Source organism: Rhipicephalus microplus, chromosome 8, assembly GCF_043290135.1.
Source record: "Rhipicephalus microplus isolate Deutch F79 chromosome 8, USDA_Rmic, whole genome shotgun sequence".
Taxonomy (NCBI): Eukaryota; Metazoa; Arthropoda; class Arachnida; order Ixodida; family Ixodidae; genus Rhipicephalus; species Rhipicephalus microplus.
The window spans coordinates 72,280,354-72,289,454 of NC_134707.1; the positions used below are offsets into that span (position 1 = coordinate 72,280,354).

The window sequence follows — 9,101 nt, forward strand, 5'->3', positions numbered from 1 at the left end:
GTTACAACGCCGCTTACAAATCTTGCTCTGCGTACAGCCACCTCCCATTTCATCGCGCCGACAGCTCAGTGCACAGCACGCGTTCTTATTCAAGATGTTTGGTACGCCGTCAACATTGTTGTTCTCCCACGTCCATCTTACGACGTCATACTAGGATGGGATTTCCTTTCTACTCATCAAGCCCTCGTCGACTGCGCTCGTGCTGAACTCATGTTGACGAATTCATGCATTGATATCGCCCACCACAGTCCCTCGAAAGTGTTTGCTGCGGCTGACGTCCGCATCGCGCCGTTTTCCGCCGTCCTAGTGCCTGTGTTTTCCCCTGCTGCCACTAACTTGACGCTCCTGTTCCAACCAACTATAGCTAGCGTGCAACACCGAACCATCGTCCTCCCGTTTGCCGTCATCATTTTTTCCAATGGTTCGGCGGTACTTTATGCGTGCAACGTTTCTGCTTGTCCGTACATCCCGCTACGCGGTGAGTGTCTGGGAAGCCTAGAGACCTTAAATTGTATTTTCGAAGACCCGATCTATCCAGACAAGCCATTTTTACCGACTTGTGCCATTACACCCGCAACTGACGCTAATGGACCTATGGATGTATTCCGCAAGTCCATTGATTGTAACCTCATGCCTGGGCAGCAGAAACAGCTGATCAAGCTCCTACAGCGTTTTCGAGCCTCATTTGACCACAATCAGTATTCCTTAGGTCGAGCGTCATCTGTTGTTCATCGTATAGATACCGGTCAAGACACGCCATTATGGCAGCGTCCATATCGTGTGTCAACTACCGAACGCTGTGCCATCAATGAACAGGTTGACGACATGCTGACACGTGGCATAATCGAACTGTCAAGCAGTCCCTGGGCCTCTCCAGTTGTGTTGGTGAAGAAGAAGGATGGATCCATCAGGTTTTGCGTGGACTACCGGCGTCTCAACCGAATCACGCGCAAGGATGTCTCTCCGCTGCCACGCATTGACGATGCCTTGGACTGCCTACAGGGAGCCGAATTTTTCTCTTCTTTAGATCTGCGCTCTGGCTACTGACAGGTACCCATGGCAGAGGCCGATCGTGAAAAAACTGCTTTCATCACGCCCGACGGGCTTTACGAATTCACAGTCATGCCCTTCGGCCTCTGCAACGCGCCAGCTACTTTCGAGCGGATGATGGACTCTATCCTTTGAGGCCTCAAATGGAACGTTTGCCTTTGTTATTTAGATGATATTGTCGTCTTTTCAACTGATTTTGCAACCCATTTAACCCGCCTCGAGAAAGTCCTCGCGTGTATTTCTGCCGCGGGGCTGCAACTGAATCTGAAGAAGTGCAATTTCGCCGCTCGAAAGCTTACGATCCTTGGCCACGTGGTTTCAAAAGACGGCATTCTTCCTGACCCTGCCAAACTTACAGCCGTTTCAGCGTTTCCCAAACCGACCACCATGAAAGAGCTCCGAAGCTTCATAGGCCGTTGCTCTTCCGGCGCTTCGTCCGCAATTTCGCGATGATCATCGCTCCTTTGACCAAGCTCCTCGCCGGCTCTAGAGACCTTTCAGCTTGGTCTGCCACCTGTGACGACTCTTTCAATGAACTGCGCCGCCTCCTCACGTCGCCGCCTATTTCTGCGACACTACGACCCATCGGCACCAACAGAGATCCACATCAACACTAGTGGTGCCGGGCTAGGCGCTATTCTTGCACAGAAGAAAGACGGCTTCCAAGAGTACGTGGTTGCCTACGCAAGGCAAACTCTTAGCAAAGCCGAAACTAACTATTCTGTCACTGAAAAGGAATGCCTCGCCATTATTTGGGTGATAGAGAAATTTCAACCTTACGTGTACGGGCGCCCTTTTGACGTCGTGACTGACCACAACGCCCTCTGCTGGTTGTCGTCACTGAAGGATCCAAGCGGTCGCCTCGCCCGATGGGCGTCACGCTTTCAAGAATAGGATATTCGCGTGGTCTATCGCTCCGGCCGGAAAAATTCGGGCGCAGACGCCCTCTCCCGTTCGTCCCTACCGCCTGACCCGGCCTGCTGCGCAAGTCCCACCTGCGATGCCCCGGCCGTCACCATCGCCGACATGCCATCTGAGCAACGTAAGGACCCTTGGGTTGCTTCAATTCTTGACATCCTGACTGGGTGGAAGGCTTCTCTTCGTACTCGCACGTTGTGTGGGCAAGTCGATCACTTCACCACTCGTGACGACGTGCTGTACCGACGCAACTGCGCATCCATCGGACGTCAGTATTTACTCTTGATTTCACGTCAGCTGCGATCCGAAATTTGTTCCACGTTTCATGACGACCCCCAACGTGGCCACGCAGGTTTCCTGAAGACTTATTCTCGCATACGTCTCCGATGTTACTGGCGTGGCATGTACCGTTTTATACGGCAATACGTTAAGGCCTGCTCGACGTGTCAGAGACGAAAAACTCCCCCTTGTCAAGCCAGCGGTACTTTGCTACCCTTACCATGCCCATCTCGACCATTCCACCGCGTCGGCAATGATATCTATGGTCCCCTTCCCAACACTGCTGACGGTAACCGCTGGATCAAAGTTGCCGTCGACCATCTCAGGCGGTATGCCGAAATTTCATCTCTTCCCTCGTCTACAGCAAAAGGCGTTGCGACTTTCATTCTTCACAACATCGTATTACGTCATGGAGCACCTCGGGAGTTACTGAGCGATCATGGTCGCGTATTCTTTTCAGACATCATCACAGCATTGCTGCGTGAGTGCCACGTCGTTCACCGCACTACAAGCGCCTATCATCCCCAGACCAATGGAATGACAGAGCGCTTCAACCGCACTTTTGGTGACATGCTGTCTATGTATATCTCGTCAGACCACTCCAATTGGAACCGAGTGCTCCCGTTTATCACGTTCGCTTATAATACCGCCATTCAAAGCACTACTGGGTTCTCTCCTGTTTTCCTCCTTTACGGACGCGAACCTTCTTGCACTATAGACACCATTCTTTCGTACAAACCTGACTTCTCAGAGTCCACGACTTTGTCTCAAGCCGCTACATACGCTTAAGAATGCCGCCAACTGGCAAGATCATTCACAACCCAAGACTAAGGACGCCAAAAGCACCACCATGACGCATCAAATAACACCACTTCCTACAATCCAGGTTCACTCGTCTGGCTGCATGTCCCTTCTGCTACACCTGGCCTTTCTACCAAGTTGGTCCCCAAGTATCACGGCCCATATTGTGTGCTACAAAAAACGTCACCGGTGAATTACCTCATCGAGCCACTGGAACCATCTTCTGACCAACGTCATCGTGGCCAGGAAATTGTCCACGTCTCGAGACTTAAGCCCTGCTACGACCCTTCCGTGTTTACTTGTCCATAGGTCGCCAGGATGACTCCTTATTTTGCGGGGAGTAATTGTAATGACTCTGAATAACGGACGCTCTGCTGGTAATGACGAAGACGAGGATGATCGGTGGCTGCAGTAGTAGCTCGCGCACGCCGCTCGCCATTAGCCAGACCTGCCTGATAAAGGATATTTTGCCGAGCTACGTCTGAACCTTTCTCGACGTACAACACCTCTATTTTAAGACGCAAGACGTTTACAAAGCCGACTGGAAAGCTCACGAATTATGCCAAGATTTGTGACAAAGACAGTGTCCTGCTGCGTAGTTCCAGGGTGTAGACCAGGTGTACCCTGAATCTGCACCAGTTTAAATGAACATGTTTTAATGGCAGAACTCGCGACGACTGGATACATGTTTTGCTCTAAGGGCTGGCTAGCAGTGCAGGTAGCGATCGCTCATTGTAGTATAAAGCCGAGTATCTTCTACATTCATTTCAAAATAAGCAATCAAGCATCCTCGACAATAATTAAAAACAATAGTATATCACAAAACTGGTTCATACTAAACTTATCGCAACCGGAACACTCAACGGAAGTTAACACACTTATTTTTCCAATTGATTGGAGAAAGTCACAATAGGATAACAAAAAAGTAATCTCTTAAAACAATAGAGCTGGCCTCATCAATGCAACCAAAATTTACAAATCACAATAGCAAAACTAAAAATTGGGATAGTTGGAAATTGGAATAGGAAAGCGTTGGAATAGTAACTCATCTTTTGATAGAACCTCAGCTACACATATTATCGTGGGTGCAAAGCTAAAATGTTGAAAAAGGCATAGGAAAGACACAGAGGTGCTGCGAACTACTGACAATTTATTGCAAGCAAAGGCCGGAAATCAAGAAAACTTACATGCATGCCCTTTAGATTCAGCATATCAATATAAAACCCACCAAAAAATTAGGATATCTCTGTTTTCTATAATACAACAGTAGTAACACTGACACAGCCGAATCAACTCCTTCGAATATGCAATGCTTCTAGAAGTTCTCTCAGGGCTTTGACATTTGCGCCACGAATATGATGTTCAGCAATGGGGCACAAGTCACTCAAGATCAAATTATTCTTGAGGAAATTCAGGCATCTAGTAGAAGCAAAAATGTCACTGTTATTGAAATGCAGTACTCATTACGGTGCAATGATGGGAAATCTAAACGGGACTCTTTCAAGTGCTCACTGGACTGCGATAGAAGCAGAGCCAGCACTCCGACCACAGTTATCATTAGGCCAAAGTGGCGTATTTACGACAACGGTATGTGTTTATTATTTATTGACATGTTATAAAAATGTATATCTCGTGCTGCAACTACTAGAGAAGTGACCAGTGAGAGGAATTTCTACCATGGAAACCATTCATTAAAGTAAGGTAGTTGACGGCTCATCACTAAGATGCTCTGATGCATCTATCTTAGAAGAAACGGCAATACCCAAGCAGGAATGCACTTTTTTGCGGAATACATACTCACATATTCGAATGTACTCTACTGGAATTACATGAAAGGTTGTATTTGATCTCACAATCGCGCCATCCTATGGCAGGCACAAACGCGAGCCACGAAAAAAGCAGCTAATCTGAATGCCAGGTCACCCGGAGCAGCCGCAAACGAGCTAGCATACAACTCGGCCCTAGCAGTCCTTCTCCGGGCTCTGTATACCGACCCCTCTGACCACGGCATTCCACCACCAATACCGGCTACAGCATAAGCAGGCATACTGCAGATATATCGCCTAGGAAGACAAACTTTGCCTCATCCCGCTAAGAGACTTACTAATACCTAGGAGACCTGTCTGCGCAGGCTCCAAATCATGTCGCCCATCAGCCCGGTCATGATGTCGAAAATAGACCCAGAACAATTTAGTGCATTGTGTATATAGTTTGGCAGCCCAGCTGACCTGTTTCACAAGGTTTGTGCTTGAAAGTCTAATAGAGGCATCATGCAAATTACATAGCCAACGTTGAAGGGGTGGGTCGAGGGTTTGTCGGGTCCAACTCTCGAGGACCAGCGGAGACTCGTGGAGTGGGCGCGAATTGCAGCGCAATCCAACGGAGTTCCGGAATAGAGACCCGCCCAGTGGTCTTTTGATTTACACTTTCCGCAATAAATTTTTTTTCATTCATTCATTCATTCATCAAGATATGTTTCACTGACAGGACCATGCACAGGATTTTTCTTCAAAGTTGTTCTCAGATCTGATGTGGTTTTCTTGTAGCATATGGCACAGCCACGCAGAGTTTTGTGACGATCTTTTTTTCTGAATATAGTTTCATTATTTTACACTCATCGAGCAAGTAATATCTATGTCAGTTTTTTAACAACCTCACATTTACATTTTCTCGTCTGCTCTCCCTGTCCCTGGGTACACGTAACCCTTGAATCACCAGAAGAGCATGCCCTCATACTGCAGCCTGTTGTAATTGTCTACGGGCATCAGGTGTCTGAAGAAGGCTCGAAGACATACGCAGCAGGATTTTTAAGTTATATCATGGCCAGGCAATTGTACTTGCAGATAGATAGATAGATAGATAGATAGATAGATAGATAGATAGATAGATAGATAGATAGATAGATAGATAGATAGATAGATAGATAGATAGATAGATAGATAGATAGATAGATAGATAGATAGATAGATAGATAAAGAATACTCCCACTATTCAAATTCGTCAAGAATTCACTTATTTTAGGGGCGAAGCTCCTAAAGGCATGGGTCAGCCTATCCCTTGTATGTTTGTACGTGACCGCCTATAGTTCCAACATGGCCAGCCGCCCGCTACTTTGTCCTTGCGAACATTTCACTATGCCCCACCACTGTCCACCACTTCACCGACAATAAAGCAAATACTGTTGAAAAGTAGGCAATATGAAATGCAATATGGTGATTTACTTGTATCTAGGCGGGTGTAAAAGAACCATAGATTGTTCCACTGTGTCCATCCCTTCTTTGTACAAGACCGCCTACTGTTACACATTTGCAAACTGCCCACTACTTTGTTTTTACAAGCATCCCACTACGCCTAACACCGATCCACCATGTCACCAATCATAAAGCTGCTATAATAAAGAGGAAACAGAAGCGACGTATAGCTTCCACTTACGAATAATAAAATTTGCTGTATCTTTATATACAGCGTTTGTCACGTCTTTGATAATTTAGTGGGCGATGTTTGCGGAGGATTCACGGAGGATTCACGGATCAGCAATGAAACCCTGCAGCACTTTGCTGTACTAATTTTAATTCACTAGGCGGATATGCTGTCATTTTTGTAATATATTTTAGACGCCTTTACGATAAAATGACCAGCTCAGATGTTTTGCACACTATTCGTTAATAAAAGCGACTCACTTGTTAAATCACTGCATGGAAGAGCCACCGAAGTACCCGGACGTTTGTAGACGTTCTAGGAACAGTGAAGACTAGACGAAGTGGCAATATACGTAAACGTTAGCCGTAAGATGACGACATGCGAGAATGGGAAGATATCAGGAAGTGTCTATTTTTGCACAATTTCGCAATTGGCCAAATCATCTGCATGGGCCTTCATATTGAGTAAACGTTTTAATTTAGCAGCTGTGTCAGTATGAGTAATAATTATATGCTGACGGGTCACTGGAATTCAACAGTCATTGCTGCATTATTACTCTGTTGTCTCTGAAGCCATGAGATATTCCATTCATAGCTAAAGATGACGAATGAAGGGTAAAAAACTGAAGCAGCTGTACAATGAAGAAACAACCAGCTGCAGCCTATCAGTGCTACCATTTTGTTTTGAATCTATTCGCAAGAAACCTCGATCATTATTTTACGTTTTGAATCAGATTGTCAGTAGAATTTTAAAATTAGGGCAACCTTTTTACATAATGTTGCATGATCAACATAAAACACCTAACACGCCTATTTTCAGGGTGTTTCGGCCTGGTTTCTTTTCCTATGCTTGTACCTCAATCATCTAATCAAGACACCTAAAGATTAGTCAAAGTTTTATAGCACAGAGACGTAGCTCACCATTCAGTTACACACGCAAAGCTTACCGGAAGCTATTTTTATTCATGTTATTCTAATATTATTCACCATTTATGTAATACTGCTCTATACATGGGTTCAGTAATCTGCAGCCAGCGGGCGCTTGCGACAGCCGGGGTTGTATTATGCGTCCTCAGAGTTGACATTACCACCTCCTCACTTTCCCTTGTCACTTCTCATCTGAATATTGACGTGGCAGTTTTCACCGAAAATGGAATTTTCAGCTAGTAACTGGTCTTTGATCGCAACGTTGTTACAAGAGTGTTGCAAGTTAACACAATTTTTAATCCAGTTTTTAATGTTAATGGTGATCGAGTGGGGCAGGAGAGAATTCAAGAAAACACTGAATCAAATTCAATGCGACCTCACAGAAAGCACATGCATTAGGGCAATCACTCGTGGTCAAAACTATAGTGCTTGTTTTTATGAATAACCTAAATAGACGATGAATTCGATGCCGTGGGTAAATTAGTTATCATTTTTTAGAGCACGAGTATTATTTCACAGGGGCACCATTTTCTTCAGGTAACTTCAAAGCGTAAAGATGCGTGGTAGTGCATAATACACATAAGCTAAGTTCTTTTTTAAAAATTATCTATAGCAGATTACACAGCCATACAATTGAGTGGAATGGAGCCTGAACGGCAGGGTGCATTAGTGCATAGACACATCTTTGTGTCAAACAAGCGAGACCGAGCGCCGCATTTTGGGCGTCTAGAAGTTCAGTTTATGCATGTTCCTAGTAACGGTGTATTTGCGACGCTGCAAAGAATGCACAACTTGAGCGACCTGCTTCGTAGGAAGCAATAAATTTAAGTTCCAACGCTATAGCGCTTACGAACTTGTTTCGCGGAATTTATGGTGTTGGTGTCTGCATCGGCGTCGTTCCTTGTGATTGAAATGTCATTATCTTCCCGTTGTCAAAAGAATTGACAAAGAGGCAAGAAATCTTTAATGAAAAAATGTGGTTTTATAGAGGATTTACCCAGACTTACTGTATGGCTATCTGGTGCTCTACCTTGCTGTCACATGTTCGTTCGTAAAGAAATTGAAGCGCCCCTCCCCAGAAATTCCGTAAAAATAATGTTCATGCGTTAGAAGCACACGCGCCTTATATACACATACTTCACAATGCAGTACGAATTATCGCAGTAATATTGAGTGGTACAAGTGAACATTGTCATCGAGCATCAGAACATGTCAGTAACATATTGATTCATGGTTTAGAGCTGCCCACCCATTACCAAAGGCTCACGCGTTACTGTACGTGTGGACTCAAGACAACGTAGTGGTTGGGTAGTAACTTTCACATTTCACAAGCATAATTGTTCATGGTTTGAAGCATGCTACCCATTACACATAATGCAGCCATATGCGAAAGCTTGATTGACGCAAGCCGCTTTCAACTTTATCACTTACACTGTTATATTCTGCAATTTTCACTTCTCCAGGAACATCAAACAATAAAAAGTATGCACTAAGTGGTTTAAATTACGTTATATCAAGGTCGCTTTTAACTGTTAAAAATGAAGATTAAAAGCCCCCTATTTTTTTATTTAAAACTTTACATCGGCTGTAGCCTTTTATACGTAATTTGAAATCAGGTGACATTGCTGTTGGGATCAGTTTGAGTTGTCGACGAATAAAAGTCATTGTATTATTCTTAACGATGCAGACTGAACAATACAAGTCATT

The 9,101-nt window shown here is 44.9% G+C and overlaps 1 protein-coding gene across 3 annotated transcripts in view; it reads right to left on the minus strand.

Annotated features, from left to right (window-relative positions):
* Positions 1-7,075, minus strand: part of LOC119165877 (uncharacterized) — a 122,134-nt gene extending 115,059 nt beyond the window's left edge. For all 3 annotated transcript variants that reach the window (XM_075870610.1, XM_075870609.1, XM_075870608.1), the window contains exon 1: positions 6,729-7,075. The gene's annotated coding sequence lies outside the window, so the exon portion shown is untranslated. The remainder of the gene's footprint in view (positions 1-6,728) is intronic.
* Positions 7,076-9,101: the final 2,026 nt, after the last annotated feature.